Raw genomic sequence first — 12,231 nt, 5'->3', positions numbered from 1 at the left:
TTAACTGAACTATTACAACTATTATAAATAGTTTTAATAACATTCTGAAAATACTGACCAAAACCAAATAATTCCAAACATTAAAACTAAAATTATGTTCTATCGTATCAAAAGCCTTATAAAACTCAAGAAAAAGTATAGAACTGTTGTCTTCTATAAGATCACTATAGATCTCGCAGGGATGCTGCAGAGGAGAAATACTGTACACAGCATGGTTTCAGAGGCCTGTCTGTCAAGGGCTGGGCACCATGTGACTTGAATGCTGCATCAGTGCCATGGATCCCAGAGGGACATCGTGGATACAGCTGTAATTGTTACAAAATGTATTGTTACTTACACTGTTAAGCGCCTTGGGGCAACCTTGTTGTGAAAGGCGCTATATGAAAATAAATTGAATTGAACTGAATGACAGAGTCATGGCTTTTCCAGTTTCCTCTCCTATTATCTTCTTTATCTGCACTCTCAAACACAGTGAAACCTTGAACCTTTCAACTGGACCATCAAACTGACTTTATCCAGGACAGAGACTTGAATGGGATGAAAAAGGAAAAGGCATTATTTGCAGGGAGATGTAATCATAGCCGGCCCAGGGACGCCAAATATGTAACGTTGCTATAGCCAAAATGTAAATGTAGTGGCTCTCTGAAGGCACCAGTTCTGTAGGGTTTGGGCATTTACTGTGACAATTATTAATTGTAGCAGTAAATCACAAAGTTGATTCTTGCGATGGCTTTAGAATCCAACCATGCGACATAACTCAAACAACGCACACACAGGTACTAATACACGAGGATACATTTATTAATACATAGAATATGCATATAAACCTAACAGATCTTATCGAGAGGGTTATCAGAATACAAAAGGTATATATTCATTCAGTTACGAAGTGTTACACATATCAAGAGGACATACGTTCAGTATATCATTCATTTAGACCGTTTCGTAAATGAACTTGGTTATAACTTCTACATTAGATACTCAAAACAAGTACATAACTCTTAGGAATTAAATTGATATCAACTGGTTTGGATAACAATTGAATTCTCGAGCAGTAATGCAGTGAAGTTGAATACTCATCCAATCTCTGGGGATTCAGATCTCCTGCGGGCTCAAAGAAACAGTTGCAGGCTGTTGTTGTCCAATCCGCGCTCTCTGGCTGTGTGCCAGGCTGTGCTGTGCGGCTTGCGACGGTGCGCTGCTGATGCTCACTGGCCGGCTAGTTAGTGTTGGCTTTAACTAGCACAGTTTGTGCACAGGAGAAAAGATGACTGTGGGTCCCAGCAAGTCAGGAAGAGGACCGGTTCGTTCCTGATGAAGCGCTAGTTCTGAATAGTGATTCAGCTGTCCAGAGTTCCGACCTGTTCACGAGGCCTGCTGCTGTTTCTAACCTCGGATGGATCCTCTGGTTATTCTCTGGCAACCTCCGCTCTAGACTCTTAGAACAAAGGAAAGTTCTGGCACTCGGACACACTGGCCGTTCCGTGGTTGTTCGGGCTGAGTCTCAGGATGGTCAGGAGGCGCGCTGCGAGAATGTCCTGCCCTTGGGAGCCTTCTGCTCCTGGGCTGTCCTGCCCTAGAAATTCTCCTTTGAATTCCCTTTAGAAAAGTCCACAGAATCCTCTCCAGAATCCCTTCTGAATCTTACTGAATCTCACAGGCTCTCTGTGTTGCCTGTTTTTACCTGGAGGAACTTCAGCTCGTTGATTGGCTGAAAGTTCCATGGGCATCAGAGTCCCACGTGGGTTACTCGGCCCTACCAGTCCCTGATTGGTTGATCATGGTGAGATATGAGTCACTTACTCCTGACACTTAGTAATGCAGTCCAGATGTCCATCTGGCACTCCCTAGACAGATAGGCGCCAATGGATGACCATTGATCATGAAAGCCAGGCTTAGCTAAGTGCATCCCCCTTTGGGAGCTGTCCTAGGACCTTAAAACACCCTGCACTAATGGTCTCTCTGTGGCTGCACCACAGAGATGAACAGAGAAATGGGGCCTCATTTGGGAAGCTCAGAAACACTTAATTCTGCCTTATTATTAAGCCTCGCCGCTACAGAGAAATTAAACTGTTACATGTGACAGGTGGAGAAAAACTTGTGAATCAACTTACAAAAGGATACATGTAAGAAATGTTTAACCCTTTGTTTAACAATTTCCAATCCCTGCCCTCTGAACACAGAAACCGCTTTCCCCCTCTGAAAACAAACAGGGTCAAGTTCTCACTTAGACCTGCGGCCAGAACCCTGCTCAACAGATGACTGTCTTGGGCACGTGCCTGTGTGTTGTTAGTTTGTGTGCTTTTCTATATATTGCCTACTGCCATGAAACACATGTCCACCTTGGGGATAATGAAGACTCCCTCTCTCAAGAAAACACAACGTATCTGAAAATGAATTTTCTATAAGTGTTTTCACCCCTCTGGTGTCAAAGTACTGCATCTGCAAGAAGGGGCGACTCGTCCGTCCATCGTCCAGCAGTCCCACTCTACAGCACATCAGGGAGACGCCTGTGAAATCAGCGCCTTCGGGTTGCTTCACAAATATATTATGTCATACGATGCGTATTTTTAAGGTCACGTTAACTTGCACTGTTTGTGTGTGTTGTGAGTTCCGGTGTGAATGAAACATAGCCGCTGTGATGCAGATCACGTTCAGAGAAACTCCAGCTCTCGGTGTTTAAGAATATTAAACCTTTACTGACCACAGTGGTGTTGAAAGCGAAGCTCCACTCGTGTCTGTCAGGAGCTCCTCAGAGCCTCAGCTGCAGAGACCAGCCTGAAGACGCCCGTCCTTCTCCGATGACCTGAAACCTGACAGGTGATGAACAGGAAAGGTTTTTACTCGTGTGTAGCGACACCGGAGTGACGGACTGGTTGCCATTGCAGCCTCGCAGCGCCTGGGCCCTGGCTTTCTCCTCGACTGCGATACGATCAGGTAGGGATTTTTTTTCTGGGTGTTTTTAGTGGTGCACCTTGACTTGCAAATTCGTTTTTATTTGATGACAGTTTTTTTAGTTGTTTTAAAGAACTTACTGTTTTGATTAGATGTATCAGAGATTGTAACTCTGCCTTTAGCTTCCCATTCCTTCCAAACAAAGGGTCTTCGGTTGTAGAGAACAGCACTGCATATACAAAGCGAAGTGCGAGGGGACTGCAGTCCAGAGAAACCTGTAATTTTACAAAGAATGGAGGCAATTTCACACCTCTGGTTGTGCTAGAGGGTCCTCGGTGGAAGAGATACCGGGGTCCCCAGCACTGCTGTCACCTCTTCTGTAATCCTCCAATGCTAACAACTGCGTATCTACTGCTGACTCCGACTCCGGACATAAGCAGAGCATGCAAGCTCCACACAGACAGCACCCCAGGAAACCAGACCCATGAGAACACGGCCAGGGCGTGCAAGCTCCACACAGACAGCACCCCAGGAAACCGGACCCATTAGAATGGGGCAGAGCATGCAAACTCCACACAGACTGCACCCCAGGAAACCGGGCCCAGGGTCCCAGCGCTGCCGTCTCTCGCCTTTTCACCTCCACATGCAGATAAGGACGCGACCGGAGACTCCTCAATCCTGCAGGAGGAGGCGCCGACGGACTCGCTCAGCCCAGCGCTGATATGTCCCCACCAGCTGCGTGTTTCCCCGACAGTCCTGTCCTACAGCCTGCGACTCACCGTTTCTTCCTTTTCTTCTGCGAAATGTCCACTAAATACTCCAGCCACCGCTTTTTAGACTAAAGTTTGTTTTTCTCGCCGATTAGATTAAAAAAGCCAGCTGCTTACCCCCTGGAGGTCAGATCGCAACAACTTTTACAGCTCCGTTGCCACAGCAACCACGTTTTATTGACAAAGTAAAATAAACACCGGAGAAAAGTTTGCAAACAAGACGACACGACGACAGTGGGTTTGCTTTATGTGCCGGGTCGATAAACCAGCGCTGCAGACACGTGAAATAAAAGAAAACATACCCACAGGGAACACATAAGAGAGACAGAAATACAAGACACGATAAATACGCTGAAATTGTATGAATATAATTAATTCTTTTTTTTATTTTTTATTTATGCTTAACAAAAGAACAAACATTACAATACAAACAAGAGTACATATAACAATTCCAAACAAAATTATCGTCAGGGTACATACTACTACATCAATTCAAGTTATGAAAAAAGATTAAACAAATTAAATAAAAATAATGTCCGCACCGCTTTCATATTTTTGCATTTCGAAATAGTCTGCAAATACCCCCTTACATCCATTTTAAAATACTCAAACACAGGGTACTTCCCAGACCACTTCATTTTATGAATGTGATAACGAGCCCATATAATAATTAAATTTATTACAAAAGAAATTTTTATATTGTTTTCACTGGGGCTGAAACTTAACATAATATCTTTTGAATATAATTAATTCTAACGTTCAATCAAATCAGCGAAACACGTGGGCAGGGCAGCCCGGTGAACTACAGACTACATTACCCACAAGCCCTGTGGGCGACAACATTGTGACGTCATCGACTCGCGTCTCTTGTATTTTTTATGAGACCAAAAACTACAAGAAAACGTAACGCAGCAATCGTATTGTCAGGGGTACGTGCAATAATACATGTACATTTTATGGAAAAAAAGATTAAACAAGGTAAATGCAGATAAGGTCCGTCCATGCTTCAACGTTCTTACAACTAGACACAGTACGTCTTTACACCTGTTTCAAACTGTCCAAACATGGTCTCCTCTCACACCATTCCGTTAATAATTATGTTGCGCCAAGTATAATAATTTTTAAAAATACAAACGATATTTTCATCTTCCTTTCAATGGGATTAAAATGTAACAAATGTATTTCTTTAAAAATAAATTAGTCTCTTTCTTTATATAAGTTTGTAAAAAAAGTCCCGAATGTTTATAAACCACAACATAACCAAAATAAATGTTGTTAGGTTTCAGGGCTGCTGTCAGAAAGGTCACAGTTATCATCTATATTGACGATCAATCTCCGCATAAGTCTTTTTTTAAAGAATTTTTTATTAAATGTATAAAGAATTTACAAATATTTTTCGTGCTTTATTATTTCTCACATTTTTAATAGAATTTAAATAGTGTTTCAGCTCCACCTCAAAAGAACTAAAAAGGGGAGTATTATTAGACCATTTGGATTTATGGATGTGAAATTGACCAAGAATGATTAATAAATTGACTATAAATAAAGGCTCTTTTTCCAAATTTTCTACTAAACAGTACATTAAAATGTCAAAATCCTTCAGTCTAACAAACACCTTTAACTGCCTGCAAACAAAACTCTGTAAATCCGTCCAAAACAGCTTCACAAACCTACACCTAACAAATAAATGCACCAAAGATTCCTTTTCCCGCAGAACAAGTCTTTCTGATAGCGCTTTGAGACTCACCTCCGTGGACTCGTGTATCTCTGTCGCCACCCAGTGGACATTTCTCGGAAGTGTCACCGCCCGCCGTAATTCAGTAAAGTCCCGGAATTGAAATTGTGATTGGACGAGAGCCGTATCCGTCCCGCCTCCTGCCGAAATCTCGGCGCTGAATGGTTCAGAGCCGACTCACTCAAGGTGAGGGCGGTATTTCCGTGGAAGAACACGGAAGTCCGCGGTGACTGGCTAGGAGCGGTGTCATTCACCTAAAATAAGAGGAAGTCCCGCCTCTTTTCAGCCAACGGCGGTGAATGGACACGCCGTGCGTCACTCTTATGACGTCCCTTAACTGCGACGGATCCGGATCTGATGCATGATTTGCGCGACAGCCGGTCCGTCGCCGAGATCGGTCTGGAGTCGCGGCCCAGGATGCTGTGGTTCCGCTTTCTGCTCGTCAAGCACTGCGGACTCCTGGAAAACCGCATTGCAGGGCAGAGAGTTATTGAACTCCAGACGTCGCTGGAGAGTTACTTTATTGGCGAGTCACCTCACGTTGTTGATTAATTCGACCTTATTGTGTTTTCTCTTCTTTAACATTTATATTGCAATAGTAAAAATGCTATTCAGTGCACACAAGAGTACATTACAGATCACCGGGGTACATTATACAGGCCAATAAAGATAAGGTACGCACAGCTTTCATGTTGGGACATTTAGAAATAGTTTGGAGACGTGCCCTCATGTGTTTCAGATGTGACTTCTTTCCATTTGGAAGCGCCTTACTTCTACCAAGGAAAGAAAAGGCTTCGAAAATGAGATCGTAATGAAGAGATAGTAACGATCATTTCAGTGCATGAGCTACCTGTTATATTAGGCGAGATTTCACACGGATAATCAAACAAGAACGAGTTTGCCCTGGAATCCATTCCACTGCCGAACCTGAAAGTCAGAGCATGACTGCCGTCAGTCCAGATCCAGTGGAAGGCTGATCAACTCCGGGTTTTCTGCTGCCGTCAGTCTGGATCCAGTGGAAGGCTGATCCACTCCATGTTTTCTGCTGCCGTCAGTCCTGATCCAGTGGAAGGCTGATCCACTCCGGGTTTTCCTATGCCGACAGTCCGGATCCAGTGGAAGGCTGATCCACTCTGGGTTTTCCTATGCCGACAGTCCGGATCCAGTGGAAGGCTGATCCACTCCGGGTTTTCTGCTGTCGTCAGTCCGGATCCAGTGGAAGGCTGATCCACTCCGGGTTTTCCTATGCCGACAGTCCGGATCCAGTGGAAGGCTGAACCACTCCGGGTTTTCCTATGCTGACACTCTATACTCTTCTCCAGAAGCTTAAGGAGAAATTATGAAAAAAAGTTTATGAAAACGTTTTATGAAAAGATCACGGCGCTGGGGTCAATTCACTTTTGAATTGTTTTTTTTTTTACATTTTTTAAAGTAAGCATTAACAAGAACAAAGAATACAATACAAATACAAGTACCGGTCTGTCGCTGAGCTCGGTGTGGTTCCGCTCTCTGCTCGTCGAGCACTGCGGGCTCCTGGAAACCTGTCTTTCAGGGCAGAGAGTTATTAGTGAACTCCAGACACCGCTGGAGAGTGTATTTACCGGCGAGTCGGCTCACGCTGCTGATAAATTCGACCTCATTGTGTTTTCTTCTTTCTTTATCGTGCAATACTAGAAATCCTTTACGATGCACGCAAGACTACATTACTGATCACCGGAGTACATTATACAGGCAAATAAAGAGAAGGTACGCACAGCTTTCATGTTGTGATATTTAGACATGGTTTGGAGACGTTCCCTCGTGTGTATTTTGAATTATTCAAATGCGAGTCGCTTCAATTTGGAAGCGCATAATTTCAGTGCATGACCTTACCTGTTATATTGGGCGAGATTTCACACGGATAATCAAACAAGAACGAGTTTGCCCTGGACTCCATTCCACTGCCGAACCTGAAAGTCAGAGCATGAGAACGGACGTATTGTATGGCGATTGTGGTGTTGCTCGACCACATAAATTAGGCGAGAAGTACAATCTGCTATTACGACATTCGGTCTAATTATTAAATTTTCGATTAGTTCTTATCTTTAGGCTATTTATACATATAATAACGAGCAAGTATAATGATAAATTATATTTTATATTCGGTTCAGCAGTAGTGAGCAGTAAAATAACATCTATTTCTCACCAATAAATGTCAGAATTAAAAACCTTCTTTACACAATTGTGCCGATCAGTTCAGAGTGTTTTAACAACAGGACGAAACAAAAACAAACATAAGGTTTCTGGGCTGCTTCGAAAAAGACGGTTATCATCTATATTACTTTTAAATCTATGCACACTATGTATCTTTACCGGGTCAATTCAATGTACAATTGTGTAATGATGCCACCTTAACCTTAACCTTCATACAATATTTGTTTGACAATAGTCATGTTTTTTTCCAGTTATTTAGTTTCCCCAAAGAGGTGCTCCAAAATAGTTTGACAAGATATTGTGAGATTGCAAGAGGGATCTTAAATATCTATTAGTACAAGTGTAACTAAATCTGTTTCCTTGTAGTCTAATAAAGGTTGTAAATTCTTCCATAGTTTCTTAAAAGCATCGCTACCTCTCTAGGGGTAGCCTTGGTTATGAGGTATTGTTATCAGACTTAACACAAACATTATATCTAATCACAAAATCTGCTTAATTCTACATTTCGTCATCCACATCAGTTAATTTCGTGACCCCAATTATACTATTTTAAACCCAGTTTTCAAAGCACGGGTTTATGTCTCAAAGTTATTTCTCTGTATTCTAGATGATGCATCTATGGGGGGTATGTTTATCCGTAAGAGACCACGTGAGAACTTCATGGAAGCTGGCAAGTTTGGGGGGGGGTTCCTAGCATCCAAATGACATTCAAGTAAAACTCTATGCCCTCTACTTCCTGAAAGATTAAATTAGGGGAAACATACACCACCTACACTGCTCAATTTTGTAAATAATTCTCTATCGGTATCAATACTAGATGCTCTACAACCTGAAGCATTTAGGCCTCCTTCTGTCTGTGTTTGACAAATAACAACCATGAATAAAGTTTTTTTTTTATTTTACTAAAGAAGAGAACATCAAATCACAAATCACATTTTTGAAAATCTTAATACCAAGAAATGTAATCGCATCTTTTACATGGTTATTACATGTGGAGCAGACACTTTCCAACAGCCACCAATTCACTTTTCTGATGTGTAAAGAAAGACCAGATACAGAGGAAATGACTTGTAAACACACTTAATTGCTTTGTCCACCTCTGTGCGCTTTCTCAGAGAGACAGTTGTATCCTCAGCCAATTGGGAACACCTGTAATCTCTTTATCCTGTACTTGAACACCCTGAAACTATTTGTTATAGGAGTGTAGGCAGTGGGAAGAGGAATGGGCTCGTGTCGAATTGCCTTACCCATTCCCAATCTGCAGGAGGTCCCACGACGGCAGGTAGCTGCTCCAGTCGCTGGAGCTCAGTTCGCTGTCGAGGGAGGACGAGGGCTCTGGCTCGGGGGAATCACGGCTCCACAGCTCCTACCTGTTGAAGAGTGTTTCTGCCCTCCCGATGGCCTCTGTGTTTTAGAAGGATCTGTCTCTTTTCGCTTGCTTACACCACAGGTTTCATCGACGATAGCGTGCATCCTGGAGCAGTGAGTTATCGGTCTTATTTCTACTGAGAAACAGTTCAAGCCCTCACAAAACAATAACCAGGAGACGGTATATGAAAAAGTATTGTAAGACTTGCAGAGCAGATTTGAATAGACCGTGGACGTCACACTGCGTGCTTGAATATCAGAGATTCAGTTCATTCTTTCCTGCAGGTTAACTTCCTTTTTGACATTGTACCGCTGTCACTTCTTCACAAACTCATAACTCGCCGTGTTCAATTTTGTGTTGAGTTACAGGAACCTCAGCATCAGATGAAATACTCTTCAGCGCCCCAGGGAGACTGGAGGACTGGCCAGATTTTCAGCTTTATCACCGGGTCCTTCGGCTCAGGGCTGTTGAGCAAAGTGCTCCCCTCTGCTGGAGAGCCACAGGGGCACTACAGAGCGGCCTCGTCTTCCCTGCTCCTGCCCGTGCTTGTGGACGGCCAGCGTGACCGCGCGCAAGACAAGGTAGCGCATTCGTGGTGTAAATACAGAATGTTCCCTAGCTGACTGAGGAACGTTACAGAGACGGGAGTATACGTTCTGAAATAATGTGAACCACTGTTACTACACACAGACAGACTACTCAAAAATCACGTGGCTTTTTAAGGTCATTTTGTCTGCCTAAAGTATGTTAGATTTGTCACAGCAAAGAGTTTGAATACTTACAGAATGCAGCAGCTAGAATTGTTACTTGGAGCAGAAAGTATGACCACATAACCCCCATACTTATCTCTCTTCATTGGCTTCCTATCAGGTACAGGGCGGACTTCAAAATCCTTCTACTTACTTACAAGGCTCTCAGAGGTCAGGCACCTGTCCTGCCTCGCAGGGATGCTGCAGAGGAGAAATACTGTACACAGCATGGTTTCAGAGGCCTGTCTGTCATGGGCTGGGCACCATGCGAGTTGAATGCTGCATCAGTGCCATGGATCCAAGAGGGGCATCGTGGATACAGCTATCGTTTAGGAGGATTCTGCTGGTCTGCAGAGACCTGCATGGGGTACTGACATACAGACGACGTGATGGATGGATGGATTAATACCCGCATTCATTTATTTCTTTTTTTTAATGATCTAATGTTAGCATGCCCAAAGGGGTTGGGCAGCCAGTTGACCTTGGACCCCTAGAGGATTTTATTCTACTTACTGAAGAGTCTTTGGTTCCTTTCCTCCATTGTCTTCAGTTCTGTATTCACAAAATGTATATTTACTTGCATTGTTAAGCGCCTTGGGGCAACCTTGTTGTGAAAGGCGCTATATGAAAATAAATTGAATTGAATTGAGTGACAGAGTCACGGCTTTTCCAGTTTCCTCTCCTATTATCTTCTTTATCTGCACTCTCAAACGCAGTGAAACCTTGAACCTTTCAACGGGACCACTGTCGTTCTACATCAAAATGACTTTAACTAGGATGGAGACTTGAATGGGATGAAAAAGGAAAAGGCATTACTTGCAGGAAGAAATTAAACTGTTACACGTGATCACTTGCTAAACAAAGTGATTCATTGGAGTGGAGGCGGTGAAAGCTTTGTGAATCAACTTACAAAAGGATACATGTAAGAAACGTAGCTCCCCTTGAAAAATCTATGAGCGTTATGTGGAGGTGAAAGTATTGTTCAATTATTGTAATAAAGCTCACTCAATTAAGACCCATGTTGGAAAAGTACCAGAGTATTCTCATCTAAGAGGAAATACTAACAAGTAGGATGTTAAAATGAAAAGCATTAAAAACTGAATGATCTTCAGTAGCTAAATGATTATTGAGCTCTGGGTCACAGTGCTCCTGAAAAAAAATCAAATTTCAGCAGAGACACCCACGGACAGCAGGTGAGCACCAAGCTGAGCCAGTGTATAAGTGGATGAATCACAGTTTCAAGGAGCTTTTTTCAGTTTTGTTCCACTGATCGGCCAACACGGGGGGCACTTCAGTCTTACTCGCCCTATTGCATTAAGAAACTGTACAACATTCTCCAATAAGAACTTGCGACCTCACCTCACGAAAAGCAATGTGCGTAGCAGGGAAAGACTGGACTCCCACCGGGGATTTTTGCTTTTCATCCCGATGGTGATGTGCACTATATAGAACGTTGCTGGACCCATGTGCAATTGGTGTCATTTCTAATCTAGAGGTCGAAGCTGTGAAACTTTCAAAGAGATGGAAGATCTCTTGCGAGACACCGATTCACAGAAGGGGCTAATGAGATCTTTGCTTGAAGTCTCATTGTGCTGCACTATTTCATTTTTCAGGGGGCACGACTCACAGGCATCTAAAATCATTTCAGTGACGGACTAAACAGGCCTCTAGCAAAGACTCGGGAACGGACACAGACCTTATCATCTCTGCTCCCCGGGAAGCGTACAGAGATCACATTAGACGTGTTGCTCAAGCTCTTTATTGTCACGTACAGTAAACCCAGCAGTCTGGTCAGTGCGGGATGTGTTCTGTCCTGACGGCAGGGTCAGCAGCCAGAGGAGACCTGAAACACAAGACGGAGAGGTAAGACATTGATTCCGACAGAGAGAGCTTTCACACCGGATTACTGACAAGAGGAGCAATAAGAGAAGAGTTATAAAGACACGCCGAAGAGAATATTCTCATCTAAGAGGAAATATTAACAAGTAGGATGTTAAAATGAAAAGCATTAAAAACTGATCTTTTTAAGATGAACAAAACATGATCTTCAGTAGCGAAATGATTACTGAGCTCTGGGTCACGGTGCTCTTGAAAAAAAATCAAATTTGAGCAGAGACACCCACGGACAGCAGGTGAGTGAATGAGTTGTTTATTTTGTTTCCTGTGAATTGTGTAGAATTCACAACGTTTTCCATTTGTACAGGAAAACCACTGAGAGCAGATTCACTTCTTCTGCACTAGAATGAATGATTTCCATCTTCACTCTAGGGTACTGTACTTTATAGCACTGTATTGTATTCTGCATATATGTCTGTTATTTATACATTTTCTTTCTCACTTTGTCTCTCTGTCCATTTGTATCAGTTTTTTGGAGAGCACCATCACACCAGCATCACAACAACATTTATTCTACTGCCTTATTAAGCAAATGTCTCTACTGAATTCTTTTGATATATAAAACATATTTTTTGACATGATATACACAAATGGCTAATTATACTTTCCGATTATATTTCCATC

General features: G+C 42.8%; 1 long non-coding RNA gene across 1 annotated transcript; it reads right to left on the bottom strand.

The window, feature by feature from the left end:
* Positions 1-779: 779 nt before the first annotated feature.
* On the bottom strand, positions 780-3,834 carry LOC148809461 (uncharacterized). The gene is made up of 2 exons (XR_016087483.1): positions 3,036-3,834; positions 780-2,813 (listed from the first exon to the last, which is right to left on the bottom strand). It is a non-coding gene; the product is annotated as an uncharacterized LOC148809461 (long non-coding RNA).
* Between the last annotated feature and the right edge of the window lie 8,397 nt (positions 3,835-12,231).

Source organism: Atractosteus spatula, unplaced genomic scaffold, assembly GCF_055471065.1.
Source record: "Atractosteus spatula isolate fAtrSpa1 unplaced genomic scaffold, fAtrSpa1.hap1 Scaffold_13, whole genome shotgun sequence".
Lineage (NCBI taxonomy): Eukaryota > Metazoa > Chordata > Actinopteri > Semionotiformes > Lepisosteidae > Atractosteus > Atractosteus spatula.
This window is presented reverse-complemented; position numbering and strand designations above follow the sequence as displayed.